This window comes from Berghia stephanieae, chromosome 14 (genome assembly GCF_034508935.2).
Source record: "Berghia stephanieae isolate SIO BIC M18660-M18661 chromosome 14, UCSD_Bste_1.3, whole genome shotgun sequence".
NCBI classification, from domain to species: domain Eukaryota; kingdom Metazoa; phylum Mollusca; class Gastropoda; order Nudibranchia; family Aeolidiidae; genus Berghia; species Berghia stephanieae.
This window is the reverse complement of record NC_088373.1, coordinates 12,382,401-12,392,400: the sequence shown is the minus strand read 5'-3', so window position 1 is coordinate 12,392,400 and position 10,000 is coordinate 12,382,401. Positions and strand designations below refer to the sequence as shown.

Sequence of the window (10,000 nt, the reverse complement as noted above, 5' to 3'; positions counted from 1 at the left end):
TTTTCAGAGTACTATTATTGTTATAACAAAAATAAAGTAGTCGCTCAGAGCCATTAGGCCCATGAAGCCTGAGTTTACCCTGGTTTCTATAGCGTGAAATGGGCACCAGCAACTACTTGCTACCCTTTGGATCGGAGACTAGTCTTTAGCAAGATCTAATAGACTCAGCTACCCAAATCGCTGCTGGGTGGAAAGGCTAAGGGGGCCAGAAAAATAGAAACCGGGTTCGATCTCGGTCCCTTTGCATGTGACGCGAGTGCTCTATCAACAACAAACGCAGCTATCGAGACTCCCACAACACCAAAATAGAGTACATTTTTTCCCTCATTTGACCTGAAAATATTGACTTCAAAAATTGGGTAGTATAGATGATCCCACCGTGTGTAAAAAAAATAACTTTCAAACCTTTGAATTACCCTATCTCTCAGGCTTGAACAATTTTTGGGGCAAAATTGCCACACACTCACAAAAAAAAAAAGAAAGAAAAAAAAAGATGAGTGGTTATTGAACAGCAAAGTCCTTGAATCATAGAAAATGATAGGAAATTCTATTGAACAGTTTCACCGATGCGTCATTTGGCCAGGCGTTCACCCAGTAATTAATGTGGCCCTGGTACCGATGCTGGGCACTGGATCGGTATAATATAATGAGGCTATTAGGAGAATGCGTTAGTCACAGATTATCTCCCTTAGTTGTATCCAACACAGTGAACACTAATTCCGTGAATGATTCTGATGGACATTGACATGTCCTCCATGTAAACCATGACGCTATATCAAGGATTGCCCTCAGATAGACCTCACATGGAGCAAGAAGGAGAGGGAGATTAACTATGACGCTATATCAAGAATTGTCCTCAGATAGACCTCACATGGAGCAAGGAGGAGAGGGAGATTAACTATGACGCTATATCAAGAATTGCCCTCAGATAGACCTCACATGGAGCAAGGAGGAGAGGGAGATTAACTATGACGCTATATCAAGAATTGCCCTCAGATAGACCTCACATGGATCAAGGAGGAGAGGGAGATTAACTATGACGCTATATCAAGAATTGCCCTCAGATAGACCTCACATGGAGCAAGGAGGAGAGGGAGATTAACTATGACGCTATATCAAGGATTGCCCTTAGATAGACCTCGCATGGAGCAAGGAGGAGAGGGAGATTAACTATAACGCTACATCAAGAATTGCCCTCAGGTAGACCTCGCATGAAGCAAGGAGGAGAGGGAGATTAACTATGACGCTACACCAAGGATTGCCCTCAGATAGACCTCACATGGAGCAAGGAGGAGAGGGAGATTAACTATGACGCTACATCAAGGATTGCCCTCAGATAGACCTCACATGGAGCAAGGAGGATGGGGAGATTAACTATGACGCTACATCAAGGATTGCCCTCAGATAGACCTGAACCGGAGCAAAGGAGGAGAGGGAGATTAACTATGACGCTATATCAAGGATTGCCCTCAGATAGACCTCAACCGGAGCAAGGAGGAGATGGAGATCTTTGGAGATGATGAAAAGGAACCTGGATCGCGATATGAAGGTTCAGAAGTGGGACGCGGGGACAGATGTCAAAGATGGCAACAGACTGTGATGGTTGGAGTTCTCTTGTGTCGGAAAAGTAATTAAGTAAGAATACTTTTATTTCAAACTGAAAGAAAATTAAGCATGCAGGTAAGTCGTATAATATGTAGAAACGACACAAACAACGATTTTAGCCCTTTGTCTTCTGATCTTCAGGACACAGGAAGAAAAAAAGCTCCACTTACTTCAAACATTGTTGAATGGGAGCGATCTATATTCATGTTTTCGTCCAACATAGTCATCCATCACATGATTTGTTGCTGCACAACGATTGGACATTTCTCAATTTCTCTATAAATGCAAAACGCAGCTGTGTTTATGAAAGTTGTAAACGTATCCATGAGTCATGTTGAGCAAAATGACCAATAGAATTCCTTAGTCTGATGTCACGTCCGCCTAGCAACAAGCAGCTTGGTTCTAAACAAAGAAAATCGGTAATTTTTATTCTTCATGCTGGCTAGAACTTTTCCAAATGTCATGTGATCAGAATGTATAAAAGTCAAAACAAGACCAGATTTATAATGTTGTTCTCCTCTGGATACACTTTTATGCTCGTCGGAGAAGTATTTCATTAGGGCGTCCGCCATTGTTCAGATAGTTTGGAACCAGTTACTAAGTGACTATGCGTCATTACGAGTGAAGTGACGTCACGACCGTTGAAGCCTATTGTGACTTTGGATATTTCTCGAACTGTGAACACTTTTCACTATGTGGGACAGTTTGAGAACACTTTGCGGTGTGACCAATGGCCTCGAGTACATGGAAAGCCAATAAAGATCATCCCCATGAAGATGGCATTGGCCCTCAATTTGTTGAAAATGATTAAATTTGAGACTTCACTAGTTCACGTTGATGACTTGGGACATTGTAAGGGAGAGGAAAGGGGGGGGGGGGGGGGCGTTGATTTTGCTTGTTTCTTTCTTTTCTTTTTTTTTTTTTCAACTGACTGCTTTTGTTTCATTGACGGTTTATTGCGTTCCTTATTCATTTTTCATTCAACAAAAACAAACACAATTACATTCTTAGGAGAAAAAGGATGAGGAGCTTGAGCAGCATGATAATGATGATGTTGATGTGGATGAGGATGATGATGATAATGATATGATGATGACGATGATGATGATGATAGAGGGAGGAGGAGGAGGAGAACGAGGAGGGGGATGATGATGATGATGATGATGATGATGGTGAAATGAGATGATGATGATGATGATGATGATGAGGAAGAGGAGGAGGAGAGGAGGAAGAAGAGAGAAGAAGAAAGAAGAAAGAAGAAGAAGAAGAAGAAGAAGAAGAAGAGAAGAAGAAGAAGAAGAAGAAAGAAGAAGAAGAAGAAGAAGAAGAAGAAGAAGAAGAAGAAGAAGAAGAAAGAAGAAGAAGAAGAAGAAGAAGAAGGAGGAGGAGGAGGAGGAGGAGGAGGAAGAGGAAGATGAGATGGAGGAGGAGGAGGAGGAGATGGAGGAGGAGGAGGAGTATGAGAAGGGAATAACGGAGGAAGAAGATGATGCAATAAAGATAGTTGCAAAACTCGAATAAAGATATTTTATTTTTACTTTATCGTTCCCATACTACAATTTGATAAGATGCTGATTTCAGGAGACCACAGTGCTTTGGAGTCGAATATCTCTTTCTTTATAAAATTCGTCGTACTCCGTGGCCTCGTCCTGTTTCTAGAAATAGCATATTATCCAAAATTCGTCTCTTAATTTCATCATAAAATCATTACGATAAATCTTCAAAACTATTGAATTGGAAAGTAACTGTGCAAGTTCTTTGTTCCTCTCTCAGATTTGTTTAGTAAAACGTATCTGAGAAAATTTAAGTGAGTAGTGCGTACTATGAACATGTGTTATTTGTTTGTCGTGAAGATTAACGTGAAGATAAGCCATCGTCTTGTCAACAAACATTATTGAGCGATACTATAGTATGAGAGGTGGAAGATTACACACAACAAATTGCTAATGCAGAATGGCGTATCTGAGAAAGAAAAAAAAGCATGGTCTTAAAGGATTTGTTTTAATTCCACTTTTTATCGTCGTCATTAAATTTTGTCAGAGATAAGGCAACATATCTATCTATCTAGAGGGTACAAATTGTGTTTTGTTTTTGTTGTTTTTTTCTGTTTGATTTGTTGTTCTTTTTTTTTAAACTTTTTTGTTGGTCCTTTTTTTTTTTTTGCTTTTTGTTGTTTTGTTTGTTAGTTCTTTTATTTATTTCTTTGTTTCCTTCTTTTTATTTGCTCTGTTTGTTTTGTTTGTTGTGTTTTTTGTTTATTATTGTGATAGTGGTTTGTCTTTGTTTTGTTTTTTGTTTGGTTTATTGTTATTATTTTTTTTTGGGGGGGGGGGGTGTTTGTTTGTTTGATAAAATTCATATAAACGAATACCCAATATATTACAAGACGTAGTGAAGTATTTTTCACATTTCTCATTTTCATTAGAAAAGTGTAGATGTGCCGTTTTCCGATTGTCCGGTGCACTCAAACGGAACAAAATAGGATAATATAAGAAATTATGTCAAGAAACAAAACGGTAAAAAGTTCCGGCGTGAGAAAAAAAAAACTACACGTTTGAGTGTCACAGATAAGGGTAAGCGAAACGAAAAGAAATGTTCCCATTCAACTTTTTACCAATGCTTTCATTATAAAATTAAGATAACATACAAAACGAAGAGCTGGTGAGTCAGAAAGAACGTAGTAAAAACAAAAATAAAAATTCCTTTAGAGCCGTAAGGCCCAGGGAGCCGGAATTTATTCCGGTTTCTATAGCGTTGCACGGAGAATAGCAATTGCTTGTCACCTTTAAACGGGACGATGGTCTATCGCAAAATAACTACTTTCCGTCGGATCTAAGTGACCCAGACTCCCAATCACAAATATACTATAAACTTGTTAAGTTTATGCATTGGTACGATTCATCTAGCGGGCAAAATAGGGGAGTATTTCATCCAATCGTATAGTATCAGACGGTCCCTGGTTTCAATCCCACTGATGAGTTCCTTTTTATTTGAAAATGGCTCTCTACCCGCATAGCGTCCCACAAAACTTTGTTGTAGAGTGAGCAACTAACAGCCTTGTCGCTGTCGAATGAAATATAAGTGCTTGCTCCACTCACTTTTCTGAATTAAAAAATTGACCCCAAATACCGGACCATACTCAATGGCTCAATCGTTTCTATGTCAGATGTTTGTGTTGAGAATATTGGCTATTAAGCTTAAATGCTGGCCAACTTACTTCGCATCGTTTGTGTGTGTTGAACCCGTGACCTCAAAAAGTCGGGGAGAGAAGGTTCTAGTTAGACTACGGTTTGAAGCGAGTTTTTGGGGGGTCGTGGATAGCCTCATACGGTAGAGTTACGATCTCCCCGGCCATGCGGAGTTGTCGTACCAGTAAGGTCGCGGGTTCGAGCCCCCATCTCCGCCGCGAAGATTTTATTCTCTGTTGTCTTCTGGCACTTTCCTACTCACTTCATTTTTTGTTATAATCGAAATACAAATATTATACTAGAACCTGTACTTGTAAACGGCATGTCACGTTCTAGTTCTATATGTTAAGTGTTTGCTGCTGACTTGAGACCATTTGTAAAGAGAATTAAAAGAATTCAAGTTGATCTTTAAAAAACAAAAAATTTAAAAATAAAATAAGATATTTTAGGTACTGTGTTAAATAGTATTTTTGAAAGGGGTAAGCCAGGCGGCAGGATGCTTCATCTTTATGGTATAAAGGGAAGAACAGAAAAACTCATGATTATAAATGAATTATAAATATCAGGTCATACCAACCGTTTTGAGACGATTGATAACAAAGTTCAAAAATTTAAAAAAAAAGAAAGATTAATTAAATAATTAATTAATTAATTAATCAATTAATTGATCAATTTATTAATTAATTAATAAGTATTTATTTATGTAGCGCTTTACGATCATACTCAAAGTCCCCAGTAGCCCTATACAAATCAAGCATACAGACAGGCACACCTCCTCTATCTCTCATTCTCTCTCTCTCTCTCTCTCTCTCTCTCTCTCTCTCTCTCTCTCTCTCTGTGTGTGTGTGTGTGTTTGTGTGTGTGTGTCCTCTCCCTCTCTCTTTCACCTATATCTCTCTCTTACACACGCACACACACACACACACACGCTAAAGATAACATCAATTATTATATTATTATATATATTTACATCCGTCTAGCGTAAAAATAGTTCAAGATAGTCGAACATTGGTTGTCAGGAATATGGTCCTGTGCACCCTGCACCGATCATAATGGCATTTTCTATAAGATTATAATAATTCCCTTAACATCTGGGAACCTGCACTGGGCTATTGTGTCCGAAAAGGATTCCTGGAATGGGAGGGTGATAGAGAGAGAGGGGGAGAGAGAGGGATGAAATATGAGACATTGAATGCCACGCCCGGTGCACAGTGGGATGTCCTCGAGACCGGAAGGAAGTCGTTAGGGAATGATGGGAGTCAACCGGAAATGGAATCCTTTGATTGGAGTGATTCCGATATTGGTTATATTCACTATAATATCATACCGCTGTCGTTTTTCACCAGATAAGCAGAAATCGAAGAAAAGTAAGTAATGAAATGTGATGGCGTTTTTTTTTTAAAAAAATCCCCCGGAAAGTACCTACACAGAAAAGGAGATAATTATTTTTAAAAGTAGCATTTAAGAGCCATGGGTTCAACGGAGTCGAATTCTATCATGATTTCAGTCACTTCATTAGGAAATTATAACGCCTTCCTCCACAGCACCAATAGATAACGTCGCCTAGGTTTTCCATGAAGGAATATATAGATAATCCATCAAATAAGAATTAACTATGTTGTCCAAATAGAGTAAATTGGGGATTAATAATCTTGATCTTGCCTAAGGAAGAAATATACGAATGTGCCTGAAGCGGACTCAAATCCGAGAACCTTCCGGGTCTTAAGCACCCGGCTACTTCGCCCCCCAGTAACTTTATAATAGAAAAATTGCCCATCACCCTTTGAACAACACGTTGGTCTATCGCAAGGTACTTTCGGTTTTTATATTCAATCAAGAACAATCTATCCAAACACTGATAATTAGACAGGCAGAGGGAGGAGGCCGGGGGGGGGGGGTACTTCCGGGTTACAGTGCGATGTCTTAAGCACTCGTCCACTTAGCCCCCCAGTAACTTTATAATAGTAAAATCACCCACCATTCTTTGAACAAAACGTTGTTCTATCGCAAGGTTCGTTCGGTTTTTGTATTCAATCTAGTACAATCTGATGATTGAACAGGCAGAGGGAGGATTGGTGGGGGGGGGGGGGGGGGGGGGAACAAAGAGTGTGAGATGAAAAACTTATTAAACGTGGATTTAAACCAGATTATTTTCGTGTGAGAATTTTCTTCTCTTACAACTGGACTACTGTAACTGAACCTTCAGACCAATGGGTTAAACGGTTACAAATCCAAACAGAATGTACGAAGTTGACGTCACTCAGCTATTTGCTATTGTTTTTAGACAGCCATTTTAATGATTAGTTCTCACGAAATCGTATCATTTAGACTATAAACGTTTGAGGTTACACATAGCAATGTGTGTTGATACGAAATATCCTGTTGGCGGATGTTCTGAGTATTTTACATAAATGAGAAGCATCAATAACTTGAGCTTATTTATAGCGCAATAGCCACTATACGTGCTGAAAGTGATTTACAAGGGGTCCCTGACAAACACCAACACTTAAAATGTAGGACGTGATATGATGCCTGTTAGGCGATATTATAATTTTCTTTTCTGACAGAGGTGTTAAAGGCCATATACTCATTTTACACCCGAGTACGATGAGAGAATGTGAGTAAAGAGCCTTTTGCAAGGACTCAACTATGCGCCGAGCGAGGCTCAATCAAATCCAGGACCTTCCGATCCGAAAGCGAGTGTCATTCCACAAGACCACATAGCCCCTCAATCAATAGTCCCTTGTGCTGAAATAATTTTTTAGATGATTTCATGGCATTTCTAGCAATCCTTGTCCCTTACATCAATCACGATGGATTTTTCTACAAGGATATTATATCATTATAAAGAGACTGTAAAATCTCTTTACATCTGGAAACCTGCACTGTGCTATTATGTCCAATATATTAAGAGACAGTGAACGCCACGCCCAGTGCACAATGGAGTGTCTAGAAACCAGAAGGAAGTCGTTATGGAATGATGGGAGTCAACCGGAAATGGAGTCCATTGATTGGAGTGATTTTGATATTGGTTATATTCACTATATTATATCACTGTCGTTTTCATTAGATAAGCAGAAATTTCAGTAGAGTAAGTAATAAAATAACCTTGTTTTTGAAAATCTCCTCAGGGAAGTACCTACACAGTAAAGGTGGTATTTTTTTATGAAAGGCTCCTTACTCACATTCTCTCACCGTATTTATGTGTAAAATGAGTACCTGGCCGTCTACAGCGTTGTCTGTCTAAGAAATTGTAATATCGCCTAACAGGCGTCATGTCTAGTTCTAAGTGTTACGTGTTGCTGTTGGTCAGTTACCCTTTGTAAAGCGCCTTGACCACATTTAGTGGATATTTCGCTGTACAAAAGCTCAAGTGTTATTCAAGAGCCATAGATTTAATGGAATCGGATTTTATCCCGGTTTTGGTAGCTTTATACATATATTAAAATCACCTACTACTTCCCTTTGAATAAGAAGTTGTTCTATCGCAAGGTTATATTGAATTGAAAGCAAGCTATCCAAAGCCTGTCGATCATAAAGGTAAGGCGAGGGAGGAGGGGGCGGGGGTGGTGATATAAAAACCTTTTGAATGCAGATTTAAACCAGAAAATTTTCGTGTGCGTTTATGTCCTCCTTCAACTGAGCTACTGGACCTTCAGAAGACTAGGTTGAACGGTTACAAATCGTAAATAATGTCTTGTGTCTAATATGCATTTTTTAAAATGACATAGCATTGTCAGCAATCCTTGTCCCTTACATCAATCACGATGAATTTTTCTACAAGGATATTATATCATTATAAAGAGACTGTAAAATCTCTTTACAAGAAAACCTGCACTGTGCTATTATGTCCAATATATTAAGAGACAGTGAACGCCACGCCCAGTGCACAATGGAGTGTCTAGAAACCGGAAGGAAGTCGTTAGGGAATGATGGGAGTTAACCGGAAATGGAATCCTTTGATTGGAGTGATTCTGGAATTGGTTATATTCATATCATACCATATCCGTTTTCTCGCACACATACACACACACAAAAAAAATGCAAGAGGGTAATGAAATGAAGTCTTCATATTAACAAACAAACAAAAATTAAAATACTTTCGTGGAAGGTAGGGGAAGCCATTCAAAAATGTTTTCAAGAGCAAGCGGAGAGGTTTCCATTTTTTTTTTTTTTTTTTTTCGGGGAGGGGGGGGGGGGGTTGGGTTTTTTTTTCTGGGGGAGGGGGGGTGTTTGATTTTTGTATTTTGGTTTTGTTCTTTTTTGTTTTGTTTATTTGTTGTTGTCTTTTTTTTTATTGTCTTCTTTTTTTTTGATAGCAAACAATGCTTGAAGTGTTTATAATAGGAAACTAGGCATTGCATAAGATCAAAGAATTCTATTTTATTGATCTAGTTCACATTTTAATATCATGATACCATAGCAAAGCGGTTGGCCACGTTATGTAAAATTATTCCTAATTCTACCGCCTTGTCAATACAATGATTTGCTGTGTTAATGGGATAGCGATTTTGACATAATTATCTCCCCCTGTTGAAAGTCTCTTGACTGTTGTGCAGTTTGATCTTTAAAGCAAGAATTAAAATGTGCCTCATCGCCCAAATCTAGTATTAAATATAGGGAGCATATCTTATGGTTTGTGTCAGTGCATGACATAATCAGTCGGAAGGTGAAAATTTTGGATTTGCATTGTTTTGTATTTTCTGAAAGAATATGCTCCCCATAGCATTTAAATCTTTATTTGAAGTAAATCGGGGGATTTTTCATGAAGTTATGGTCAGATGTATGGGAAAGGTATCCAGCAACTTTTCTCAAATTTCATATTTTTTTCATCCTGACTAGCTGTAAGTGAAATAAAGCTTTGATATTTCCCGAAGATGTACAAAAAGGGTTGATTTAATCATTTATGACAAGAACTCATTTTTGATTTAAAAAACAAACAAACTGACCTTCTTACTAAACTTGGCAATATCTCAGTTCAAACCTTTTCACCATCCTACTGATTATGTCATTCCCTGTAACATTTGTGAACCGTCTTCATCTGAGAAAAATTTTAAGTCACAGCTTGCAAAAAGTTGTCCAAAAGATGATTTTTCCACTTGCGACCATTTTTATAGCTTCTCAGATTAGTATGAACTGTTTTTGACATGACCCAAGAGGAAGAAGAAGAAGAAGGTAATCCTAATCTTCTTTTTTTTTCTTTTTTC

General features: G+C 38.4%; 1 protein-coding gene across 1 annotated transcript in view; it reads right to left on the bottom strand.

Moving 5' to 3' along the window:
• LOC144959404 (uncharacterized) overlaps positions 1-10,000 on the bottom strand; it is a gene marked incomplete in the record, with an annotated part of 66,370 nt that overhangs the window by 40,603 nt on the left and 15,767 nt on the right.